This window comes from Schistocerca serialis, chromosome 12 (assembly GCF_023864345.2).
Source record: "Schistocerca serialis cubense isolate TAMUIC-IGC-003099 chromosome 12, iqSchSeri2.2, whole genome shotgun sequence".
Taxonomy (NCBI): domain Eukaryota; kingdom Metazoa; phylum Arthropoda; class Insecta; order Orthoptera; family Acrididae; genus Schistocerca; species Schistocerca serialis.
The window spans coordinates 58,003,743-58,028,235 of NC_064649.1; positions in this window are offsets into that span (position 1 = coordinate 58,003,743).

The window sequence follows — 24,493 nt, forward strand, 5'->3', positions numbered from 1 at the left end:
TGCGTTTACGAGTCGGGCGTAAATCACAAGAGCGAGAGCAGTCGTACACGCCGGCGGTGTTTTTGTGTGCGTGTGTGTGTGTGTGTTTGTGTGTGTTTGTGTTTGTTTTCGGAAAGCGCGGCGCGGGCCAATTTGCTACAGAGCAGAGTAGATGCCCAGCGCACGCGCCAGCCTTTACTTCGTCCAATAAAGAGGGCGGAGAAGAGGCGGAAGGCGCGCGAGGAGCAGACGGGGCAAGCTCGGGCGGAGGAGAAGCGGAGGCCCTTGCGGGCGAACCGGCCTCGGCCTCGCCGGCTAAATATTGACAGGCGGGGCGGGGCGGGGCAGGGCAGAGCAGGGGCGCGCTAGCGAGGTGCCTGCCGTGTTTGTGTGGGCAGAGAGCCGTGTCGCAGCACTGCCGGCGCGTCTTCTCTCTCAACGAGCCGCTTGCTGCGTGGCGCGTCCGCTACGAGTGTTTCAAACGCTTCTTCTATTTTAATGGCTCCCTTGAAGGGTTTTTCACGGTTAGGCGTGATGATTCGCAGAATTCACACTGTGCTCTTCGATATAACATGAAAACAAAAGTACTCCTGAGCTTATTTTGGTTCCCTCGCTACAACTACAACAAAACGCGCGTTTTTCTCACCAGACGCGTTTCGCCTTACTGAAGTAAAGAGTCGTCAGTGCTCTGCAGTTTAAGATATTTAAAATTTGATTTCTCTTCTACATCGTAAAAGAGCTACGGATTTCCTATGTTCTGTAGCAAATTCGCCAGCGCCGCGCTTTCCGAAAACAAACAAATAAACAAACACACACACACACACACACACACACACACACACACACACACAAACACGGCCGGCGTCTACGACTGCCGTAGTGTGAGGAGGGCTATGCGAGAGGCATTCAATGAATTCGAAAGTAAAGTTCTATGTACTGACTTGGTAGAAAATCCTAAGAAATTTTGGTCTTATGTCAAAGCGGTAGGTGGATCAAAACAAAATGTCCAGACACTCTGTGACCAAAATGGTACTGAAACAGAGGATGACAGACTAAGGGCCGAAATACTAAATGCCTTTTTCCAAAGCTGTTTCACAGAGGAAGACTGCACTGTAGTTCTTTCTCTAGATAGTCGCACAGATGACAAAATGGTAGATATCGAAAAAGATGACAGAGGGATAGAAAAACATTTAAAATCGCTCAAAAGAGGAAGGGTCGCTGGACCTGATGGGATACCAGTTCGATTTTAAACAGAGTACGCGAAGGAACTTGCCCCCTTCTTGCAGCGGTGTACCGTAGGTCTCTAGAAGAGCGTAGCGTTCCAAAGGATTGGAAAAGAGCACATGTCGTCCCCGTTTTCCAGAGGGAACGTCGAACACATCTGCAGAACTACAGACCTATATATCTAACGCCGATCAGTTGTAGACCTTCGGAACACGTATTATCTTCGAGTATAATGACTTTTCTGGCGACTAGAAATTTCCTTCCTAGGAATTAGCATGGGTTTCGAAAAAGACGATCGTGTGAAACCCAGGTCGCACTATTTCACAAGACTCAGAGGGCCACAGACACGGGTTCCCAGGTAGATGCAGTGTTTAATGACTTCCGTAAGCCGTTCGAAACAGTTCCCCACAGTCTTTTAATGAACAAAGTAAGAGCATATGAACTATCAGACCAATTGTGTGATTGGATTGAAGAGTTCCTAGATAACAGAACGCAGCATGTTATTCTCAATGGAGAGAAGTCTTCCGAAGTCTCAGTGATTTCAGGTGGGTCGCAGGGGAGTGTCGTAGGACCGTTGCTATTCACAATGTACATAAACGAACTTGTGGATGACATCGGAAGTTCACTGAGGGTTTTTGCGGATGGTGCTGTGGTATATCGAGAGGTTGTAACAATGGAAAATTGTGCTGAAATGCAGGAGGATCTGCAATGAACTGACGCATGGTGCAGGGAATGGCAATTGAACTCAATGTAGACAAGTGTAAAGTGCTGCGAATACATAGAAAGAAAGATGCTTTATCATTTAGTTACAAAGTAGCAGGTCAGCAACTGGAAGCAGTTAATTCCATAAATTATCTGGGAGTAGGCATTAGGAGTGGTGTAAAATGGAATGATCATATGAAGTTGATCGTCGGTAAAGCAGATGCCAGACTGAGATTCATTGGAAGAATCCTAAGGAAATGCAATCCGAAAATAAAGGAAGTAGGTTACAGTACGCTTTTTCGCCCACTGCTTGAATACTGCTCAGCAGTGTGGGATCCGTACCAGATAGGGTTGATACAAGAGATAGAGAACATCCAACGGAGAGCATCGCGCTTCTTTACAGTATCATTTAGTAATCGCGAAAGTGTTACGGAGATAATAAATAAACTCCAGTGGAAGACTCTGAAGGAGAGACGTTCAGTAGCTCGGTACGGGCTTTTGTTGAAGTTTCAAGAACGTACCTTCACCGAGGAGTCAAGCAGTATATTGCTCCCTCCTACGTATATCTCGCGAAGAGACCATGAGGATAAAATCAGAGAGATTAGAGCCCACACAGAGGCATACCGACAATCCTTCTTTCCACGAACAATACAAGACTGGAATAGAAGGGAGAACCGATAGAGGTACTCAAGGTGCCCTCCGCCACACACCGTCAGGTGGCTTGCGGAGTATGGATGTAGATGTAGATGCCCTCACTCTTGTGATTTACGCTCGACTCGAAAACGCAAGTGGCATGTGTAAAAAAAATGTCTCCAGCTCTCGCAGTCCACGTCTGCCCAAATCTGTATATACAGGATGATTAAAAAAAAGGTTCAAATTTGTTGGTTTTTTACTTACAATATTTTCTGCTTGGATTGTCACCTACATCACGATATCCCGTCTGCTAGAATGTCTTTGGTTTCTTTTTCTGTTAGACGCTCATACTTGTGGTTTAATTTTACGCTGCCTCGCAGAACTATACGTTTCTTACATTTAAGACAGGACACTTTTTCGTGCACCACGGTCCACTGTTTCTTTGTACACTAGTAAGTGTGCATTGTGTTTTGTAGTGTTGCCAGCATTGCCACTAGATTTTCTTTGATCTGTATTCTTTTCTTTCTCTGTAATTAACTATAATTGTGATATTTAGTTAGATTGATGTCTATTTGTATACTGTGTAACAGTTATGAACGGACAGTTACGCACATTTCTTTTTTTTTGTGATGTATTTGGAAGAGGGGAGGGAGTGAGAAGATAAGAACAGTGTCGTAACTGCCTACAAGCGTTGAAGGAAAGAGGTCAGGGGAAACAAGTTAAATGAAACTGGGACGGGTGAGATTCACTGACAGAAGCTGAAGCATGGAGAAGGTTCTATTCTTTTTCGTCTGATTTCTTCACTTATTTTACATGTTGTCTGGTTTCCAGTATTTGAGAAGTAACTTTTGAAACCACGATTAGTCCGCAAATCAAAATTTTACAGGACAAGCAAAACACTGATATTAGGCAAAGTTGTGGAGTAAATTACGATTTGTGTATGAGAATTTATTAGGCTTCAAGAAGTTAGAAGAATGGAATGACTGAGGCAAATCTCACTCTTTATTTAAAGGCAGTGTTTGCCAACTGAAGGTTCAAATGGTTCAAATGGCTCTGAGCACTATGGGGCTCAACTGCTGTGGTCATCAGTCCCCTAGAACTTAGAAATACTTAAACCTAACTAACATAAGGACAGCACACACATCCATGCTCGAGGCAGGATTCGAACCTGCGACCGCAGCAGTCGCACGGTTCCGAACTGCGCGCCTAGAACAGCGAGACCACCGCGGCCGGCGCCAACTGAAGTTTTGAACTCTATGGACTTTTCTAGTTTTGTAACAGACGAATGCACATAATACGTTTCGGAACAAATTTCCATAATAGAAAAACAAGAATCCAATCTTTGGATTATCTTTACACCCATAAGACACAACACAAATGGACATGAACAAGTGTCCAGTTGTTGTTGAAAGAAAACAATCAAAATTAGTCATTTGATTGAATGGTTGCTTACTATAAGTGTTTACTTATCGTCTTATGTAGCAAATTTACAAATACTACACTCCTGGAAATGGAAAAAAGAACACATTGCTCCGGACACTGCGAGAGGGCTGTACAAGCAATGATCACACGCACGGCACAGCGGACACACCAGGAACCGCGGTGTTGGCCGTCGAATGGCGCTAGCTGCGCAGCATTTGTGCACCGCCGCCGTCAGTGTCAGCCAGTTTGCCGTGGCATGCGGAGCTCCATCGCGGTCTTTAACACTGGTAGCATGCCGCGACAGCGTGGATGTGAACCGTATGTACAGTTGACGGACTTTGAGCGAGGGCGTATAGTGGGCATGCGGGAGGCCGGGTGGACGTACCGCCGAATTGCTCAACACGTGGGGCGTGAGGTCTCCACAGTACATCGATGTTGTCGCCAGTGGTCGGCGGAAGGTGCACGTGCCCGTCGACCTGGGACCGGACCGCAGCGACGCACGGATGCACGCCAAGACCGTAGGATCCTACGCAGTGCCGTAGGGGACCGCACCGCCACTTCCCAGCAAATTAGGGACACTGTTGCTCCTGGGGTATCGGCGAGGACCATTCGCAACCGTCTCCATGAAGCTGGGCTACGGTCCCGCACACCGTTAGGCCGTCTTCCGCTCACGCCCCCACATCGTGCAGCCCGCTTCCAGTGGTGTCGCGACAGGCGTGAATGGAGGGACGAGTGGAGACGTGTCGTCTTCAGAGATGAGAGTCGCTTCTGCCTTGGTGCCAATGATGGTCGTATGCGTGTTTGGCGCCGTGCAGGTGAGCGCCACAATCAGGACTGCATACGACCGAGGCACACAGGGCCAACACCCGGCATCATGGTGTGGGGAGCGATCTCCTACACTGGCCGTACACCACTGGTGATCGTCGAGGGGACACTGAATAGTGCACGGTACATCCAAACCGTCATCGAACCCATCGTTCTACCATTCCTAGACCGGCAAGGGAACTTGCTGTTCCAACAGGACAATGCACGTCCGCATGTATCCCGTGCCACCCAACGTGCTCTAGAAGGTGTAAGTCAACTACCCTGGCCAGCAAGATCTCCGGATCTGTCCCCCATTGAGCATGTTTGGGACTGGATGAAGCGTCGTCTCACGCGGTCTGCACGTCCAGCACGAACGCTGGTCCAACTGAGACGCCAGGTGGAAATGGCATGGCAAGCCGTTCCACAGGACTACATCCAGCATCTCTACGATCGTCTCCATGGGAGAATAGCAGCCTGCATTGCTGCGAAAGGTGGATGTACACTGTACTAGTGCCGACATTGTGCATGCTCTGTTGCCTGTGTCTATGTACCTGTGGTTCTGTCAGTGTTATCATGTGATGTATCTGACCCCAGGAATGTGTCAATAAAGTTTCCCCTTCCTGGGACAATGAATTCACGGTGTTCTTATTTCAATTTCCAGGAGTGTATATTCTTTAATCACTCACTCAAAATTAAAGTTAAGCATGCTCCCTTCAAACGATTTTAAAGAGGAAAGGGCGTAATCTTTATCCAACTTGCAAATTATGGTACACATTGTTTTTCTCAGAATTACCTAAAATTTTTGTAAGCAGTGAAATTGAAATTCTAAGTAATTCTTTTGACACCTTAGTTAATTTATATCTTTAAAATAATTGTAAAAATCATTTTTACGAGATATTGAAAAGAAAATCATATTTTGGACATCACTATCGAAAACGTCATTTCAGTATTCCATGTTTTAATTAAAAAATAATGTTCAAAATTTACTGGGTAACATTCTTTCAAACTTTCTTCAAAGGATTTGATATCCTCATTCCTTCTCCAAGCAATCACACGCTACATCTTCTGTTTCCTCTTACACATTGGTTGGTTGGTTGTTTTGGGGAAGGAGACCAGACAGCGAGGTCATCGGTCTCATCGGAATAGGGAAGGACGGGGAAGGAAGTCGGCCGTGCCCTTTGAAAGGAACCATCCCGGCATTTGCCTGGAGCGATTTAGGGAAATCACGGAAAACCTAAATCAGGATGGCCGGACGCGGGATTGAACCGTCGTCCTCCCGAATGCGAGTCCAGTGTCTTACACATTGGCTACCACACAATCTCTCTGAAGTATGTCAACATAAAATTTTAAGGAATCATCTTCATTCCAACTATTACCAAATCGTTGTTTCAGGAGGTCGAATAAATCCTTCTTTTTTCTGTTTTATTGGATGTACCAGACTGACAACAATTGGGTGACGGATCTTACCTGTTGCTACACCTCTTTTTAACACGGTCATGTAACTTTTCGACGGATCATGCTAACCATATGAGGCCTCCGTCCTGAAAACAGCACGGAGTCTTTTCACCCTCAGTTTCATTCTGAGTATAACCCTTTTCGTGTCTCTTATTCCCACTGGCTTCCTCAAATTTTGGCACAGGTCCTTGATGTTCAGAACATCCCAGTCTATTCCTAGTCTTCAAAGATTCCCAGTTTCCTGATAAATCCTGTGGTATTGTTCAGGAGCTAGAATTTCAAATTGCTTCGGAAGGCTTTCTCCCACAGTACCAAACTGCCTATCTGCAGGTAAGTAGGAGTGACCACGCACTGGAAATGCAATGCGTATCTCCTTTACTGAGTCTGGAGATTCCTTTAACAGCCACCAGTAGAGAGAATGAACAACATGGGCGTTCCTGTTTCGTCCAGCGCACCCGTAGCAAAATAGCCTTATTGTTGAAGTGTTTTCTTCATATCTGTGCGTACTCAGAGCGTCTATTAAGGCTGAAGGCACTTCGTTTGAACCTTTACCAGCCTGGCCTGGAGTCCAGCAGTAAAAGTTTGGAGACTTACTGTTAGTGTCCGTAATACATAGAGCATAATGTGACAGTTTCCATGCGTAACAAGCCAGTTTTGGCAGGGGTTGGACTTGCTGCAAATCAAAGCATAAAGACAAACTATTGGGCAGTTTGTCTTTCATAATTTTGTAAAGCTGTGTAACTCTCATTTCATGAGCAGCAAGCTTTGTCTTTTGACCAACTCTCTAGCTAGTTTTATTTCATGTTTTATTCTACAGCAGTAACTACAAACATCTACTGCAGGATCACCAAGCCCCAGTTTAAATATTTTTGAGAATATGTTGCTGAAGAACCACTTTCTTACGTTTAATGAATCAGGGACACTTTCACTACACGTTTTAGAAAGTTCTGTGATATTGAAATCTGAAGATAGATACAGCCTTTTACTTTTTTCGTCTGTTACAGTGATTACCTCTAGCCTTCAAATTTGCGATGAATTGTATCACACTGTCTTTCTTCGTACAATTTTGTTTTGTTCCGAAATCCCCTCCTCTTTTTTCACAAATGACATTACCAGCAACTACCAAATAAACAATGCTATTAAGTCGAGTTGTTCCTATACCGAACTGAGCCCTAAAACACTTGGAACACAAAGGAACTTGCATGCTGTCTACTCTCACCTGAAACTTTGTAGTTTGAGTAATCAGTTTTCCATCCTCTTTCCGAGGACGTCGTCGTTTCGGACTGAAGACAACCGTAAATGAAGACAGAATCCTGTCCCATTATAGTTATTCTGTCTTGGCGCCACAGCTTTTATTTGTCTTACAGAAAAGCTTCCGACAGCAATCGGCAGTAAATGGGCTTATCGCGATTTGAACCAATTTCGCTGATGGACTGATTGCACCTTGAACTGAAAGTCAAATTTTGCAACTAATTTAAACGGTTAAAAATATCGTTTTGCCTGAAAATAACACCATAGCTCGTAGCACACCTTGTCTGGTAGAAATTCGCATCAAGTTAATTTTTGACCGCGAGTGGACTCATCGCGTTTTGAAACGTCACTCCTCATTTATTTGGTCATTGAGCAAATATTTATTTTGTATTAATGCTTTGCATATATGGAAATTTTCCAGACAGAAATCAGCCTACGCAAAAACCAACAACTTGTTAACTAACTGTTTTTCGATCTAGAAAACAAATAAAATTGCAAATATCTTAAATTACAGATCACTGGTGATGCTTTACTTGAACAAAGCTAAATGTGTCTGGTAAGAAAAACGCTCGTTTTGTTGTAGTTGTAACGACGGAACAAAAATACCCTCAGGAACTGTAAAGCAACTACGGACAATATAGCCACACAAGTGAAGAATTTAAAATAAAGATATTTGTACAATTTGTGAAATATAAAAATCATCTATGGCAAATTTTTGTTGTCGTTAGATAGGAAAGCTGAAAATGTACATTGTAGTGATATAATCGTTATTTCCCCTCGTCAAGCATGAGTGGAACAGGAGGAATCGTTGATGTATGTGTCATAATAATTAATATCATCCTGTGTTGGACACGTTACATAGACTCGAAGTGTTTGGGTGTACAATTGGAACTAAAGCGTTTCTATTGCTTTGGAACGACCTCTAGGCGCCATTCCGCGTTTGACCGCGACGTTAACGTCGCGGAGGAGTGGCGTGTTCGCAGAGGCGCACAACCAGATTTGCATGAGCGCTAATAGTGACGTCGCCGGCCGAGTATTTACGGTTCGGTCATGCGCCGCTGGGAGGGCTACGCATGCGCGTCAGGAGCGATGCTCTATTGTCCGCTGCGCAGGATTGTCACTGGCGCACCGTATCCAAACGGGCGGCGCGGGATGGCTGCGCTGATGTTCTCTGGCGCTGCATTGAGTTCGAATAGGCTGCGTGGAATCCGACAGGTTCGTTACAAGACGTTTCGCTTCCTGCTTTTATGGAACTGACCGTAACGACCACTTTACTTCTCGCATTTGTACTTACGCGAGGACATTTGTTGCACAGCTCTGTATTATGAAGACGTCACGATCTTTGAGCGGGGAACTCATCCTCGTTGGCAGAGCGTTCGCGAACACTTTTACGATCCAAGTAATTTTTAATAGCAAAGTGCAGTACCGGCCGTCACGGCAGCTACCTAGGTCACGTGGCCAGCACAATCGTCTTCCAATATAAAATAAATAGGCTCCGTGTTGTGTCGCGGCGTAAGCAGCACAAGTGGTACTGGAAAAAACTAGGGCACCCCTGCGGAACTTCGGCACTTTTATAGTTTTAAATACGGAAATTAGTTCAAATATTTGTAGTCGTTGGGATAAGGGTAATTGTAGGAATGAAGGGAGAACATATTTAAAAATGAACCGAGCGATGTGAAACAATAATCGTGAATTTATATTATATCCCTTTACATACATTTCCATGTAAATAAGTTTGACAGCATCCTTTACATAGCATTACAATACCTCGGGGTAAATGACAACTGACATAAGAATGTAATTTTCGTGTGATTTTCTCCATTTTCGTTGAGAAATACAAAAAGGTTTCGTACAATTCTCGAGGCGTAAGGACGGAATTTTGCAAATACGGTCCTGCTCTTTGGAGCGTTTATCTGTGCGAAATGTGCAGATTACAACGTAATGTTCGCTTCTTACCTGGTGTATCGCAAAGGCCAAAATAATCTCTAAGTGTATTTTGAGATTCTAACTGCACATCGTATGTTACGCTGCAGTAACAATACAAAAAAACAGCAGTTACGAAAATATATTTGTGTCAGAAATGTGCCCAAAACTGTATTCTGCAGTCAGAATATTTTTTCCGGCTTGTACGACGGACAGAGTTCAGGGACTGTCAGTTTGGTCACATAAACCTATAACTTTAACTGGACAAACATTTTCAGTCACAGTAAGCTTTTAGGCCGCACTAGCAATAGATGAAACACAGTTCAAGGCGACAGTAACAAATATATTTGTCGTTGTGAAAAGTATATTCGTTTAGAAGAGTCAGTTTGCTCCGCGGGCAGACGCAAGGTACCACCGCAATGGTCACGGTTGTTATCTATGACAATGAGGTATACAAATAGTCCAGTTAATAAGAACTTCGAAACAAGTAAAATCGTATTTGTAATATGATAATACGGAAAGGGAGCCTCTTTTTCGTGGTTAATAAGCTAGCTTCGTAGAATAAGGGTATGAAGGTAGGATTCCATGATGCCCTTTTGCCTATGATAGTTAAAAGTCTCTTTTATGTTAAAATTTTCTAAAAAAAATAATACGTTTTAGTATTAGAAAATCTTTTTAACGATTAGAAAATATTTTTAACGATACCTCATTAATCCCTGTACGATTAGTACACGTTGAGAAAAAGGGATGTTGACTTGAGAAATAGTACATATGATGTCTTCCCAGCCAGTCGTGTTAACGGCCATTCAGACTACTGACAATGAGAAGCAGAACTGAACGATAGTGCAGAAGGTAATTGAGAATGTTAGCAAATTCAGAACAACTTGTGGGAGCCGGCTCCCGTTGATCGAGTCGATTATCCAAAAGAAACAGAAGAAGAACTGACACGCTCATTAGAAGCATTATACTGACGATGTGTGCAAATGTGCTGTTGAGCAAATTACTTGTGGGGCAGTATCAACAGTATGAGGATATTGCAAAAATTTCGAATCTTTTCTCCCATGGAATTAGATCTCATAGTTAGAAAAACCTACTTCCAAATTATTTTTCTAACTTTTTAGTTACAGTATTCTGTTTCAGGAGATATCGGCTTAACTAAGTGAAGATGTGTGTGAGTGGTTTACGAAGGTGTCAAAATAACTAACTGAACATGTGTGTGAAGCTTCTCTACAACAGTTACAAAACCCAGCGTATGAAAATATTACTGACGGTGAAAGACGAACCGTCATAGGAAGAAGAGAAGTACGAAATATTAAATGGTGCACTTGCGACGAAGACATTAATGATACAGAACACAGTGTTTAGGTACAGCAAGAGAGAGCTTACGGAGTAGCTACTAACACGGGAACCTCCCCATCGCACCCCCCTCACATTTAGTTATAAGTTGGCACACTGGATAGGCCTTGAAAAACTGAACACAGATCAATCGAGAAAACAGGAAGAAGTTGTGTGGAACTGTGAAAAAAATTAGTAAAATATACAAACTGAGTAGTCCATGTGAAGATAAGCAACATCAAGGACAACGGGACTCACGGAGCGCCGTGGTTCCGTGGTTAGCGAGAGCAGCTACGGAACGAGAGGTCATAGGTTCAAGTCTTCCCTCGAGTGAAAATTTTAATTTTTTATTTTCAATTTATGTGACAAATTCTTATGTTTTCATCACTTTTTTGGGAGTGATTGTCACATCCACAAGAAAACCTAAGTCGGGCAAGGCAGAAGAATCATTTTACCCATTCGCTAAGTGTACAATTTAGGTGGGCCGACAACATATTCCTGTCATGTGACGCACATGCAGTCACCAGTGTCGTATAGAATACATCAGATGTGTTTTCCTGTAGAGGAATCGGTGGACCTTGCGATCAAATGTTTTCGGTTCGCATTGGAGAGGCACGTCCTTTCGTCTACTAATCGCACGGTTTTGCGGTGCGGTCGCAAAACACAGACACTAAACTTATTACAGTGAACAGAGACGTCAATGAACCAACGGACAGATCATAACTTTGCGAAAATAAAGAAAGTAAAATTTTCAGTCGAGGGAAGACTTGAACCAACTACCTCTACTTCAGCAGCTACTCACACTAACCACGGGACCACGGCGCTCCAGAGCTCACAATATCCTTGATGTTGCCTATCTCGCCCATGGACTATTCAGTTTGTATATTTTATTAATTTTTTTCATAGTTCCACACAACTTCTTCCTGTTTTCTCGATTGATCTGTGTTCAGTTTTTCAAGGCCTATCCACTGTGCCAACTTATAACTAAATCTGAGGGGGGTGCGATGGGGAGGTTCCCTTTTAAGGAACAAGGAAGAAGAGGTTAAGACCATCTTAAATCCCGCCTATGAAAATTAATGGTTGCCGTACTTCACTGATCTCTGGATTAATCTTCTATTTTCTATTACACTGCGAAACTGCTATCCTGCAGCCACTATCAGTACCAGGAGCAACTTCCAATACTTGGCGTAATTATAGACTGAATTTAAAAATTGAAAAGACTGTCGTAATCTACTTATAAAGAGCTACGATCTTATGTTAAAAGTTGAACGCAATTAGAAAATTATTACTATTAGAATCTGTGTGTTTGCCCTCAGGCAGTGTGACAGGCAGCGCGCAAATATGCGGACTTAAAAATAATACTTTTCTAATTGTGTTGAACTTTTGACAAATACTGGAAGAATAGAGTGTGAGAGCACTTACCGACTTCCGACAAACTCTACACATAATTTCAAGTCTTTACGGAACTTTTCCTCGCTCACAAACTCCATACGCAACACAGTTTGCAAACAACTGATTATTGGCTAACTGGAAAATTGCGCTCATCATTGAACGACCCATTGTTCAAGAGATACGACGCCATAAACAATGAGATGCATGAAAAATTGGGTTTTGCTTAAAATAGACTGAAAATTACCCTTACTATATATATGAAAGCATTTAGCGACTTCCAACAAACGCTAAGCATAATTTCAGGCCTTTCCTAAACTTTTCTCATTTACTTGCTTAATGTCGAATATTTAAGAAAGCAACTTATTTGTAATCAGACGTTTGAAACTGTTTTATACAATGGAATTCGATTCGTTAAAGAACCATGGTGTTGCTGCAAGAACTAAAATCCCAGAGGAGTGGGAAAGTCAGCAGAGGCAAATACTTCGTATTTATGTTGATCGCATAGTAAAAGATAAATTCAGTACAGTTTTATCAACACTAAGTGAAAGAAAGCTATCTGATCGTGTTTACAGAAATTCTCAACGATTTAAGTATACTTAAAAAAACTGAAAGACATGTTTTTAAAATTTATATACTGTATTGTATTGTGTGTAATGCGGACCTAGAAACGATAGAGAGGCTTCGTCCCTGCCGTAGCCCTCAGTGGTTCACAACCCCACAACAGGCTACAGCAGTCCACCCACCCCACCGCCGCCCCACACCGAACCCAGGGTTATTGTGCGGTTCGCCCCCAGTGTATGTGGTTACATATTGTTTGATACGATGAGTAATGAATATATCAGCAAAGAATAGACGTATTTATTTTTAGTGAAAACTAGCGAAGTGGGGGGACAAGTGGAAAGAGTATGTAACAAGAACGCAAGAAATAAGACACCGAAGTAACAGCCGAAATGTAGGAAAAGACGAGGAAAATATGTCGGCCAAGGAAAAGAAAATAGATCACCGTAATTTGCTCTCCTATTACAAACCCAGTCTGCAGAAATAACAATAATATGTACGCCTCTGTATGAACTGCAATTACTCTAATTTTACCGTAGGAAGCGAAGGAAGTAGAGTTATTATTTAACGTCTCGTAAACGACGAGGTTATTAGAGGCGGAGCAGAAGCTTGTGGAGGGGTGGGGGGGGGGGGGGAGGATGAGGAAGGAAAATGGTTGTTATGGAGCCATCCTCGCATTCAGGGAAATCAAGGAAAAGTTAAATCTCGGTCCCCTGACGGGGATTTGAACCGACGTCCCGGATGCGAGTGCAGGACGCCGACCACTACTGCACCTCATTTGGTGACTAATGTTGTGATTAAAATATCAATCAGAGCAAGAGAAATAATCTTAAAACAGCCTATATCCAACATCTAATTTACAATTTCTTTGTATTTAGCTCTAAAAAAGAACCACCAGAATGGAAAATACTCCTATTGTAGCACAAAAAATGCGAATATGTCCTGGACACAGTCAGGGATGTAAAACAAGGGAACTAGATTTTCGACTCATTTGACAGCTTCAAAGACATTTAAATCAAAACAGCTTAACATACTCGCGCTTTTTTGCGTCTTACTGTTAATATCCGTGTCATGTAACAATGCATCATTTCAAGTAAAGTAGCATGATATGTGATGTCACGTCCCCAGGAGGTGCAAATCCTGGCCCCAGAAATTTTATCGCCACTGACAAACTTTTTTAGCGGTTACATGTATGCTCTGGTATTATATATTGTTTATTAAGGTTGGCGAATCTTCTGGATTTTGGGCACAGCTTCAGGGACTTTAGATGCAAGTATGACGTCACCTTTTAGCTAAGAAAACTAACTGCGCTTGCGAAGTAGAGTTTATCTCGTAAAAAAGCGAGATTATCTCAAGATGTTTTGATTTAAATATCTTTGAAGTTTCCAAGTAAGTCCAAAAGCTAATTCTCTTCTTTTAAATCCCTAACTCTGCCCAGGACGTATTCGACTTTTTTGTACTATGATTCGAGAATTTTCATTCTGGTTACCAACTTTTTCTCTACTATAATTTTGACATTAGACCGCTTAGCTTGGCAACCGATGTAGATTTTTGTTGACTCGGACGACTACTGATTCGGTATAGGTTGTTTTATTGCGTTCGGAATTTCTTCCTTGGCAACGGATAAAGCTTTCACAAAACAAGACGACGATCATTAATTGAATGTTTTTGTCTACCTTCTTACAAAATTTGAACCGATTCGCACTAGTACGAAAAACAGAAGTGGTACGGTTAAAAAAGAAAACACTCACAACATTTTGTCTTTTGCATGTAAAATTCCGTACTAAGCTAGATCTTTGAAATCTAGGTTTAATTGTATCGTAAGAATGCATTTTTTATTTGTCTGAATCACTTTAAAAAGTTTCTGCGCTCTAAATTCACGTAAGAACTATTTCCATTTGCTACATTTAGCTCGGCTCCAAACCATCGTATTTCGACAGCGGATAAAGATTATTGGATTAAAAATTTCGTTTGGACTCTATCCATTTATTTACCTTAACGCAAAGTTTGAAAAGGTTCCTGGAAGTTTAAAGTATATTAGAGGCGCCCTTGAAAAACCTCCCAGAAAAAGCTGTATTTTTTTCACTACATGCACGCAAGGTCTGAACTGTGCATATACAAACGGTGCCATTATCTAAGCACTAATTTCAGTCCAATTAACATCTTTTTCAAAAGGAATTAATAGATTCGCACAATTTGCCTGGGCGCAACCCCCGGTTCGTCATTCCAACCATATTTAATTTACTGTGACATAGCTACCCGTAAGGCAGATGTCCAAACGGAAATACAAATGGCTCTTGTTCCTAGCTCCATTCGAGCAACAACCCCGATCAGTCTATTTAGCTATAGTATACCCTGTTTCTTGAATTAGATGTAATTTTTATCAAAGTTTTCTAATTTCAGACTGCGTCATGTGATGTCTCTCGTCTTCGTGGTTCTACAGTAATTACTGCAGGTCTTACACGGAACATGTGCAGTTATCTACAGCTTATTACTAAAGCGCTAACTCGATGCGCGGAGGGATTATGTCATCGAGTTATTTGACCCAATTTCAAAATTTAGACTTCATTTTTTAACCTTCAACATAACACTTACGGAAGTAACCGTCAAAAAGAGATTCTATCCTGTAAGTACACAACGAGATAAGGAACACTGGAAGTACCCAACAGACAATAATGGAAATATCTTATCGTACGATGTTAAGTTTAAAGAATCTTAGAAGTCTTTCTCTGATGAGCTGTTTGATGAAAAATTAAATTATATACCATGTACACTACAAGACAGCGCTGTATCACATCCATGTGACTCAGGAATGGGGCAGACATAACTTGGAATGATGTAGGATATGCCTGGAAATACATCAAAACTGGAAAGTCGGCTGGAGCTGATGAAATAACCCGTTTGTAAGATATGGAAAGTAGGGAGGGTAGCTGCTAATTGGAAAATGGTCATCATAATCCCACTTTTCAAGAAAGGTGGTACAGAGAAATGATGTAATTATAGAGATGTCAGTTCATAATATCTCAAATGGGTAAATTTAATGAAACAGTTATAGACCGTAAGATCAGACCCCACACTGAAGAAAATTTCTTAGAAGAACGGAGTGGATTCAGAAAGGGAAGATCAACAACTGATTTAATTTTGCTCTCCTTCAGTGAATGTAAAAATGCTACGAACAATTAAACAGTGTCAGAAACACTGAATAAAACTATACAGAATGACATGGTATGAACTATCAAGAATTTGCACGATGACAACCACAGTAAGATCAAAACACCCATAGGAATGACTGGAAACCTCGGTGTGGATTCTGGGTGAAGGAAGGACGCAGTTCTGCATCTCCTTCTTTTCATTACTGTAATCAACGCGGTCCAGGGAAAAATACACCAAAAAATCAGAGGTGAAAAAAATGAAATCCATATTGTTTGCTGATGACGTGTCTCTGTGGGGTGACTAAAGTAGATCTTCAAGATCAAATAAGCTTGTAAAGAATCTGGCCTCATTTTCAGCTAGAGAAAAAGTGAGATGATGTTTATGAAAAGAAGGGGAGGAGAAAGCTTCAAATGACTCATCGTTTCAGTTATATTGGCAGTGTCGTCTCTGATACTGGTTCTTTAGACAAGGAAATCACTCAAAAAATTAAAGCAGGTAGAAATTTCTATTAAATAGTTATAGACCTAACATGAAAGTGCGGCCCAAATGTAAAAACTATTATATTCCCATTTTGACATACTGCTGTGAAATACGGACCATGAGAAGTAAAGACATCACTAGAACTTCAGACAGCGGAGATCAAGGTTGTCTATAGTGTGGTAGGAAAGACATTTGGGGACAGAATCCCGACAGAGGAAAGCCGAAAACAGGCCTACTTTGTAAGACTGCAACACAAAATAATCTAGCAGCGGCTCGGATGGTATGGTATCCGACGCATGGATGATAACAGGCTAACTAGACAAGTGTGTGAGTTAAAACTCGCAAATAAAAGACCTACAGGAAGACGGAGACTCAGGTCTACAGGTAATTGCACACCTATGGTGAAATGTCATATCGATCAGAGAGCGTATACTTGGGACAAAATCTAAGAGGGAGAGAAGTTTAAGACCATAACTTGTGGGGAAGCCTCGTTTGCCGGACCATCGAATGGGATGGGACGACGTGGCATGATGAGTGAAAATCAAACTGTTGTTGTGCCTATAAGCCGCTAGATTGGCAGTCTGCAACTGGTGTCATATACTATGAACCGGGTTATCCGTTTACTGATAAGCTATAGATAACTGCACGCGTTTTATGCAAGACCTGCAGTAATTGCTGTTCAACTGTACGACTATTAACAAGAAATATACTATATGACGCAATCTAAACTTCGGAAATTAAAAAAAAAAAAAAAGAAAAACACTCAGAGCCGGAACTGGAATGGCGAACTTCGGTACGCTAACGCAGAACTATACTCACTGCACTAAATTTTCTTCTTCAGTTTTTACTGAAGAGTCCATTCGCCCCAGTCAGTCCGTATTAAGCGATTTTTTTGGGAAACTAATGACGTAATCAACGTAAACCTTTCTGTACATTAATTATTGATTCATGGACAACATTTTCTGATTTTGTTAAAGATTTTCAGTCATCAACACCCCCCGCCCCCATCCGACTAGTTAAAGTTGCTCTGTCCAAAATGAGGTGTCTCCATAGCAAAATTCCTGCAGTCTACAAGTTTTATTTTAAAAAATCCTTAATCTATAGGATACTGCGCACAGAGTAATAGCTCAGGTTTTTGGAAATTTGACAAAATCATAAAATGGAGGAAGCTTGGAATATAAGTGAAGTTTTGGCGTGTGGTTGTGGTTACGTTTTTCTTGCAATAAATAATGAATAAATTAAAGGAAAAGAATTAGCCCATTACTCTTTGCGGACATATCCGAGGACCACTTCATCCAAATTTCAGAAAGATGTCTTTATTAGTGTGCCCGCGATCCATTCAATCACAATGAAATGCAGTATTTCTCAAATTTCAAAAAACTGTGGTATTAATTCGTGCTCAGTACCCTACAAAGAAAATGTTTCTTTTTTTAATTTTTTTTCATGTAAGATTTGAAGACTGCGGGACTTTCGTCGTGGACTCACCTCATTCTGGACAGAGCAACTGCAGCTCATCACATGGGGGGCATCATGCCGATTCAGTGTCTTAAAAAGTCAGACAATGTTTTCGAAGAATCAATAAATAATCGGCAAAAAGATATACGTTGATTGCTTCGTTAGTTTTTCCAAAAAAATCGTAAAAATAGCTCATTTTATAGGATAACTATGGAGAATGGACTCCTAACAAGTTTAACATTGCAGAAACACAACAAAATAACAGGAAACAACATCAGTTCATAAATTATTGTGCACAAACTTTAGACAGTCAAACTTCAGTCTTAAGTACGGAAAATTGTGGGAGTACACTTCCTACTAGTTTTGCAAATCGGGCTGTACAACCGCGACTCCTTTGCAGCGTGTCTGTTTGTATCGTCTCCTAAAGGCTGTGGCCGAGCTGCATTCGCGCACAGTGAACTGAATGAAGACACTTGATCATTTGCTTATTGCGGTGCCAAATTGCCTTTCTTTGACGTTCATTGTGTACCAAAAATGTGCACCACACGATATTTTAAGACATTTTTGTACTGTTAGTATGCATGGCATCGCAGCATGGCGTCCGAGAGCGCAAATAGCGTGAACTTTGTTTCACTCTGTTTACTGGAATCCGCTAGGAGACAAGAAGAAGAAGAAGGAGGAGGAGGAGGAGGAGGAGAAACAGTATCAGGGAACAGAGTCGAGTGTAAAGCGCAATTACTATTCTTGGAGAGGAATTCCACCTTATGTAAGACACCTTCGTAGTTTTGTTTTCACTAAGACGCGTTTCCGAACTTTTTGTGTTATCTTCAGTGGGTTTATTTGTTCATTTCTTTTCTGAAAAGTTGTTGTTACATGTTATCTTTAAAGAAACTTTTGGTAAAAATATTTACACTTTAAAAATGAGGGATTATTGTCAAATATTTTGCATTGGTGAGCGTACAATACGGAGTCGAGACATGGTCACTATGTTGATGTATGCTATATTGTTTATTTACGATACGTCTAAATGTCCTAGTTTTGCAGGAAGAACAGTGTATTAAGATATGCATTTGTTTACAAATCTCACATGAAATTGTGGATATTTGTGTTAGTGGCTCTAGGTCTACTACACAGGTTACAGGTTGTCATCTGCAAATAGCAAAACGTTATTGTATTTTTTTGTTTATTATCCATTTCCGACCGAGAATCACTATGTATCGTGTAATAGCACAGAATCACATTGAAACCGAGTTAAAAATTCTTAAAATTAGTAACAGCCTATACCAAAAATTCCGTGTTCGCAGACTTCGATGAAGCACGCATGCACATTTTACGTATTTTAGAAACCATAAAAAATAAAAGACGCGAGACGTGAGTACGGTGGCCATCAGTAGCATTGGTTCGCTTAAAAATGTAACGCGCGTGCAACGAATCAGAACGACAGGACGAGCCAGCCAGGAAGAGTTCCATCTAAGTGGAAATATGACCAAACATTGCCAAAATAGAATTCATAAGATTTAAAAAATTCAGTGCTCGCACGTTCCGAGGGATGTTTCTAGCCTGCATACAAAGATATCTTATGTAATTCGAACATTGTGTTGGGGTCAGGATCAACGAGTCATTATATTTGTCATTTTTTAGGCCAAGTCATGGTTTCCATCAGAATTGCAAATAATATTTATTACTGACTAGATTCGAACACTTTCGTACATTCTTGAACGATTACCTGCATTAGAAGTGCAATTTTATCAACAAAACATGAAACACAACATTTGCAAACATTTTGTGCCCACAGAATACAGCAGTGTACTAAATGTTTTGTGACATACTCGAAATTGTAATGTTCAGCTGTACACAATACTTTCGCTTTTACATCTTATCAATATAACAAATGTTACTTGACTGTATTACTAGCCTTTTGATACATTCGAAATTCGATAGGCTTCTTTACTTGTTTATGCATAAAATTTTGACACATAATAAACAACTGAAGGCGCCTGTAAAATTTTTATGTATAAACAACTAAAGACACCCATCGAGTTCCGAATGTCTCAAAATCGTAATACAGCGGAGTAACATTTGTTATATGTATCTGATTTAAAAACAAATGTATTATGTACGTTAAACATTACAATTGCAGGTGTGTCATAAAAGGTTTATTGCACTGCTGTTGTCTTTGCACATAAAACGTTTGAAAATATTGTATTTCATGTTTTGTTAATAACATTGTACCTTCGAATGAAGTTAATGGTTTACGAATGAACGAAAATCTTCGATACCTTATTTAATAAATTATGAAGATACGTTACGTTACGGATGAAATAGTGTCTTACGTACCACCAAACTTACTTTGTAAATAAAAAGAAGAGAAACGCAAACATTTAACAGCGTTTCATTTCGTCGCAGCAACAGAACTAGCACTAAAAAGAGAAAAAATAAAATATTATAATTTTCTAACCATTGCGTTATAAGCGGGAAACTGGTTAATAATAGAAATAAATCCTTTAGCACTACGTCAGTTAGTCTTAATTCAAAAATATGAACTAATCCATTAATGTGATGGTACTTGAAGATAAGTTTTAGATATAGATTTCGATACCTATATATCTAGTCTTCTGTGTAAATAGTGTTTTACATTTTTTTCACAAATAATAAGAAGCGTGATATGTGTCGCAAATATTTGAAAGCGTTTCATTTAATAGAAAGGTGGCACCGTATTAAAATGACAAATTAAAATGGTATGACTCTATCAATAGCATTACATGCCAAAAACCACTCAGTAATAAAATAAATACTGCAGAATATTCATATTTAACATTTTAATTGACGAAGGTGAATTAAGTCTTGAAAGCAGTGACGAAATAGTCCATTACTGTGGTAGCTATTTCACTTAAAACAGCGCTTAATTCATTATATCTAAAAAAAAAAAAAAGTATCGGATCGCATTTCGGACACGCAAACGTGAAATTCCCTTCGAGAGGGAGTACAACCAGTTAACTGAACCTCCGCTGTTCGACTTTCCACCAGCGTTCTCTTCAAAGAAACGGGAATCCATCTCAGTATATAACTTTTCTACTGTCATAAGTTTCCAAATCTCTAAACTATTAATGTCAACAACGTCCCTTTCTTTCTTAAATTGTCAGGTTCCTAGCAGTTTTCGTTGTCAGTTATGAAACTGAGAGATAACCTTCTTCATATCGAATTTACAACTGAACCAAACATGATTTGCACATTTTTGTGTTAATATTGTGTATAAGAAACTCTATTAACCTCAGGTTACAACCCTTGTAACTTGACAATTATTCGCCGGTTACCCGACACAGATACGCGGTACTACCTAATGTTGGCCTCATGATAAAGTATTCTGGAACTTGATATCCGCCTCCCTGAAGACAAACCCAGACCTGTCGAGGAGTTTGGTAAAATTACGAAGTAGTTACGGCGTTCTCCAACCATAAATCACATACAAAATTAGTTATACCTTCAAATACGATGACGCAACAGCCAGTAAACTCTAGAATGCTAGATAAATGGACATGTAACGCAAGCTGCAGCAAGGAGACGCCATTGGGTACGATATTCTCAATGCTCGCTTAGGACATCGTGAATTCAGTTCATCTGTAACGTCCACTTACCTCAGGAACAAATCATGTTCTACTACCAAGGGTCTATTGGACTCAAATCTTTTTTTTTATATGCCACTTACTGTAATTTTCACTTTGTTAAATCTTTGTGTGTAAATAAGAAATGATAGATCATATCGAGTGAAACGTGCACGTTAAAATTTGGGTCTCAGTATAGTCAGATTAGAGAGTTACTCAACATTCCGAATCAAAACAGAATGTTTTTATACTTACCCATTATGAATATAAACAGAAAAGTTCCCACTTTTATAAGAAAAAGAAAAAAAAAAACAGGGATCAATCACATCTTACCTTTCCTGAGTGTAATTCAAAAATCATGTCACTGGTTTCAAACTCGGAAATTTCAGCCCCATCTTGAAGAAGAGGACTTTTGCTCTTACAGCGGCGAAATGCAGCACCCGATTCCCTTGGCCCAGTGATGTTGTATAGGAGTCGAAGTATTCTCACCACTCAACATTTGAATTTTAGCAGTATCATTAAATATTCGCTTTGTTTTTCGTGACACACGCATCTCTTCAGGTATAAATGTAAGAATTGTTATGGACTATAGGCCTATAACTATTTTTGATGATGCCATATGAAACAATTACGACTTGATTAGTCCTTTAAACTTTGCTGTCCCCATGTATCACATTATCAGTGTTTGGACCTTTTTATGTTTTTCTTAGCGGAGCCAATGGGCTCAGAAATCCGACTCTGTGAATTATACTTTAGAAATATATTTGTTCACAGACTGAACACTTTTTACATAAGTCTCCGGACACGAGAACTGCCAAAGCTATTTCGTGTGCTGTGAAACGAAAGCATCTTGTCAATACTCTAAATATTTTTCGTCGTAAAACTGAGAGCTGGTATAGGCTACCTTCCATATTCGCCCGTAAATAATTTTATTCAAACCCACATACCTTTAAGTCTCGTTATTTTTAGGTGCATCTTCATGTCCTATAGCATTTACATACTGAACGTAACGTTTCTGACATGAGTTCCTCTTTGTGGTATACTTATAGTGTCGTACATAATACGTAACTATATGCTATCAGACACATGGACGCTCATCAAAGATAGATTATTTAACATTTGGGGGATGTTCTGGTTGCAACAGCAGGTACGAAAAATATTATAACATAACAGTAGTTTCGCTAAAAGTAACATTTCACCTAAGGATTCAAAAAATGTGAACATAACAACAGAAGATAAGTAACATTGTTCGTTGACAACTTGTTGCAACTACTGAATACAGCTGAATAATAAACATTGAAGTACAAACTTTGAACACTATATAACAACTGGGTACAATATATTCGTTTAAATTTCATTTCAGTTAAACTGTTATTTGTGTGTGCATATTTACATACGTTACGAATACTGTATGAAAGTTTTTTTAGTGCGAGGTACAGGATACTTACTCGAATTATAAGAGTCACTTTACGTTTCAGAATATTAACTCCATTATCAGATGATAGACGCAAAATAAATTTTATATCCACAGTTATTACACAGAAAATTCAGCAAGTGTGTCGTCGAAAATGATAACAAGACACGAACAGAAGATGCTCGAAAACCGTCGCAGACAAAAGCACAAATAGAAATATCACAGCTTAAAGTTAGAATTTATTACCATTCTGTTGCAGTTAATAGTCACTAGAACGACTTACAAATTTAATACTGTAATGGTTAAAGACTTCTGCAAATTCAGCGTAAATACAACGTTGATTTGCTTATTTGATAACGGAAACGGGAAGGAAACCGCAAACGATGTCGCGCCCGACCTACAGACCATCGTGTAACGCCATAGGTGATGTGTTGTATACCGTGCGTCAAAAATTACGATAGGAGAAAAATCGTGGAAAAACCTTTCTTCGCAGTTTCGTTGTTATCATCAGGCTGGCCTTTACTCTATTTGATAGATATTTTTAACCGTAGTAACCACTGGCAAATGACCTTACCTGCTATACTGTGTCGATTAAATAGTTATTAAAATGATATAATATGTTTACCAAAAAGAGCAAAAATCACTCTTCACTTTGGAGTTTTGAAACTTAATAACGATTATTTAAGTATTTTAATAATAGCACAGCATGTATAATATTTTATCGTAAATATCACTACAGAATCACTTTAGATTAGGTTTATTTATCCTTAGTAAACAGATTGGCAGTCGTTTGTAACCAGACCTCCATTAACTACTGATGGCCGTTAACAAAAGCATAAATACGCGCTGTTTTATTGCTGCATCCGTGCGATTTCCAATTTTCTACTCAGTCTCACTATTTAACACAAACGCTGTTTCTTGAGCGAAATTCGTCATTTGCCATGCTCCATGTCTTCCAAGCTACTGCAGGCGGAAACTGCGATTGGAGCTGACGCGAAATTAAAAGTGCGCATGCGCAGCGGCCATCATCAAACCCCGCCTTTGTGACGTCACACGATGGCAGCCATAATGGCAGTGGCTGTGACGTCACGCTGTAGCCAATGGGATTGTACGACGTAATCCCGCGCGACGTGGAGGGGCGGGCGTAGTACCGTTACTCAGCTGCTCCCCAGATGGCGTTGGTAGTTGGTAACGGGAACCGGGGTAGGAGGCCAAGCGTTTGTATTGGCGGAGCGGCGCAGCTGGGGGAAGGTCGCGGCCGCGCACGCGCAGTAGCGCCGACGTACTACGGAGTTCGGTGGTCTGCCGACAGGGGCGTTAGGTGCACACACCAACGTTTTCTTGGAATTTTTCACATGCTTTCTTTTAACCTGGCAAAGAGCATTATTTTTATATTGTGATGTTGATCGTTGGCAGTGTAATGGTCCGGAAATTTATCCAAAGAAAGCAATTCTTGAGATACGTTTCCTAATTACGAATTATAAATCCAAACGAAAATCACGCGGTAACATGTAGCTGCTTTTTCGTGAATCTATATTTCATTCGTGATATTCCTTGGCCGGACAATACGACGAATGTAGAAATCTGCGTCAAAGCTCCTAACGTGGTAAGGTAGAGTTTTGTCTTTATGCTGTTTTTTCTCTTTGTTATCATTACACTTGTCTGAAGTTCCAGCTTCAGCATGTACAACATATACTTATTTTAAATGAAA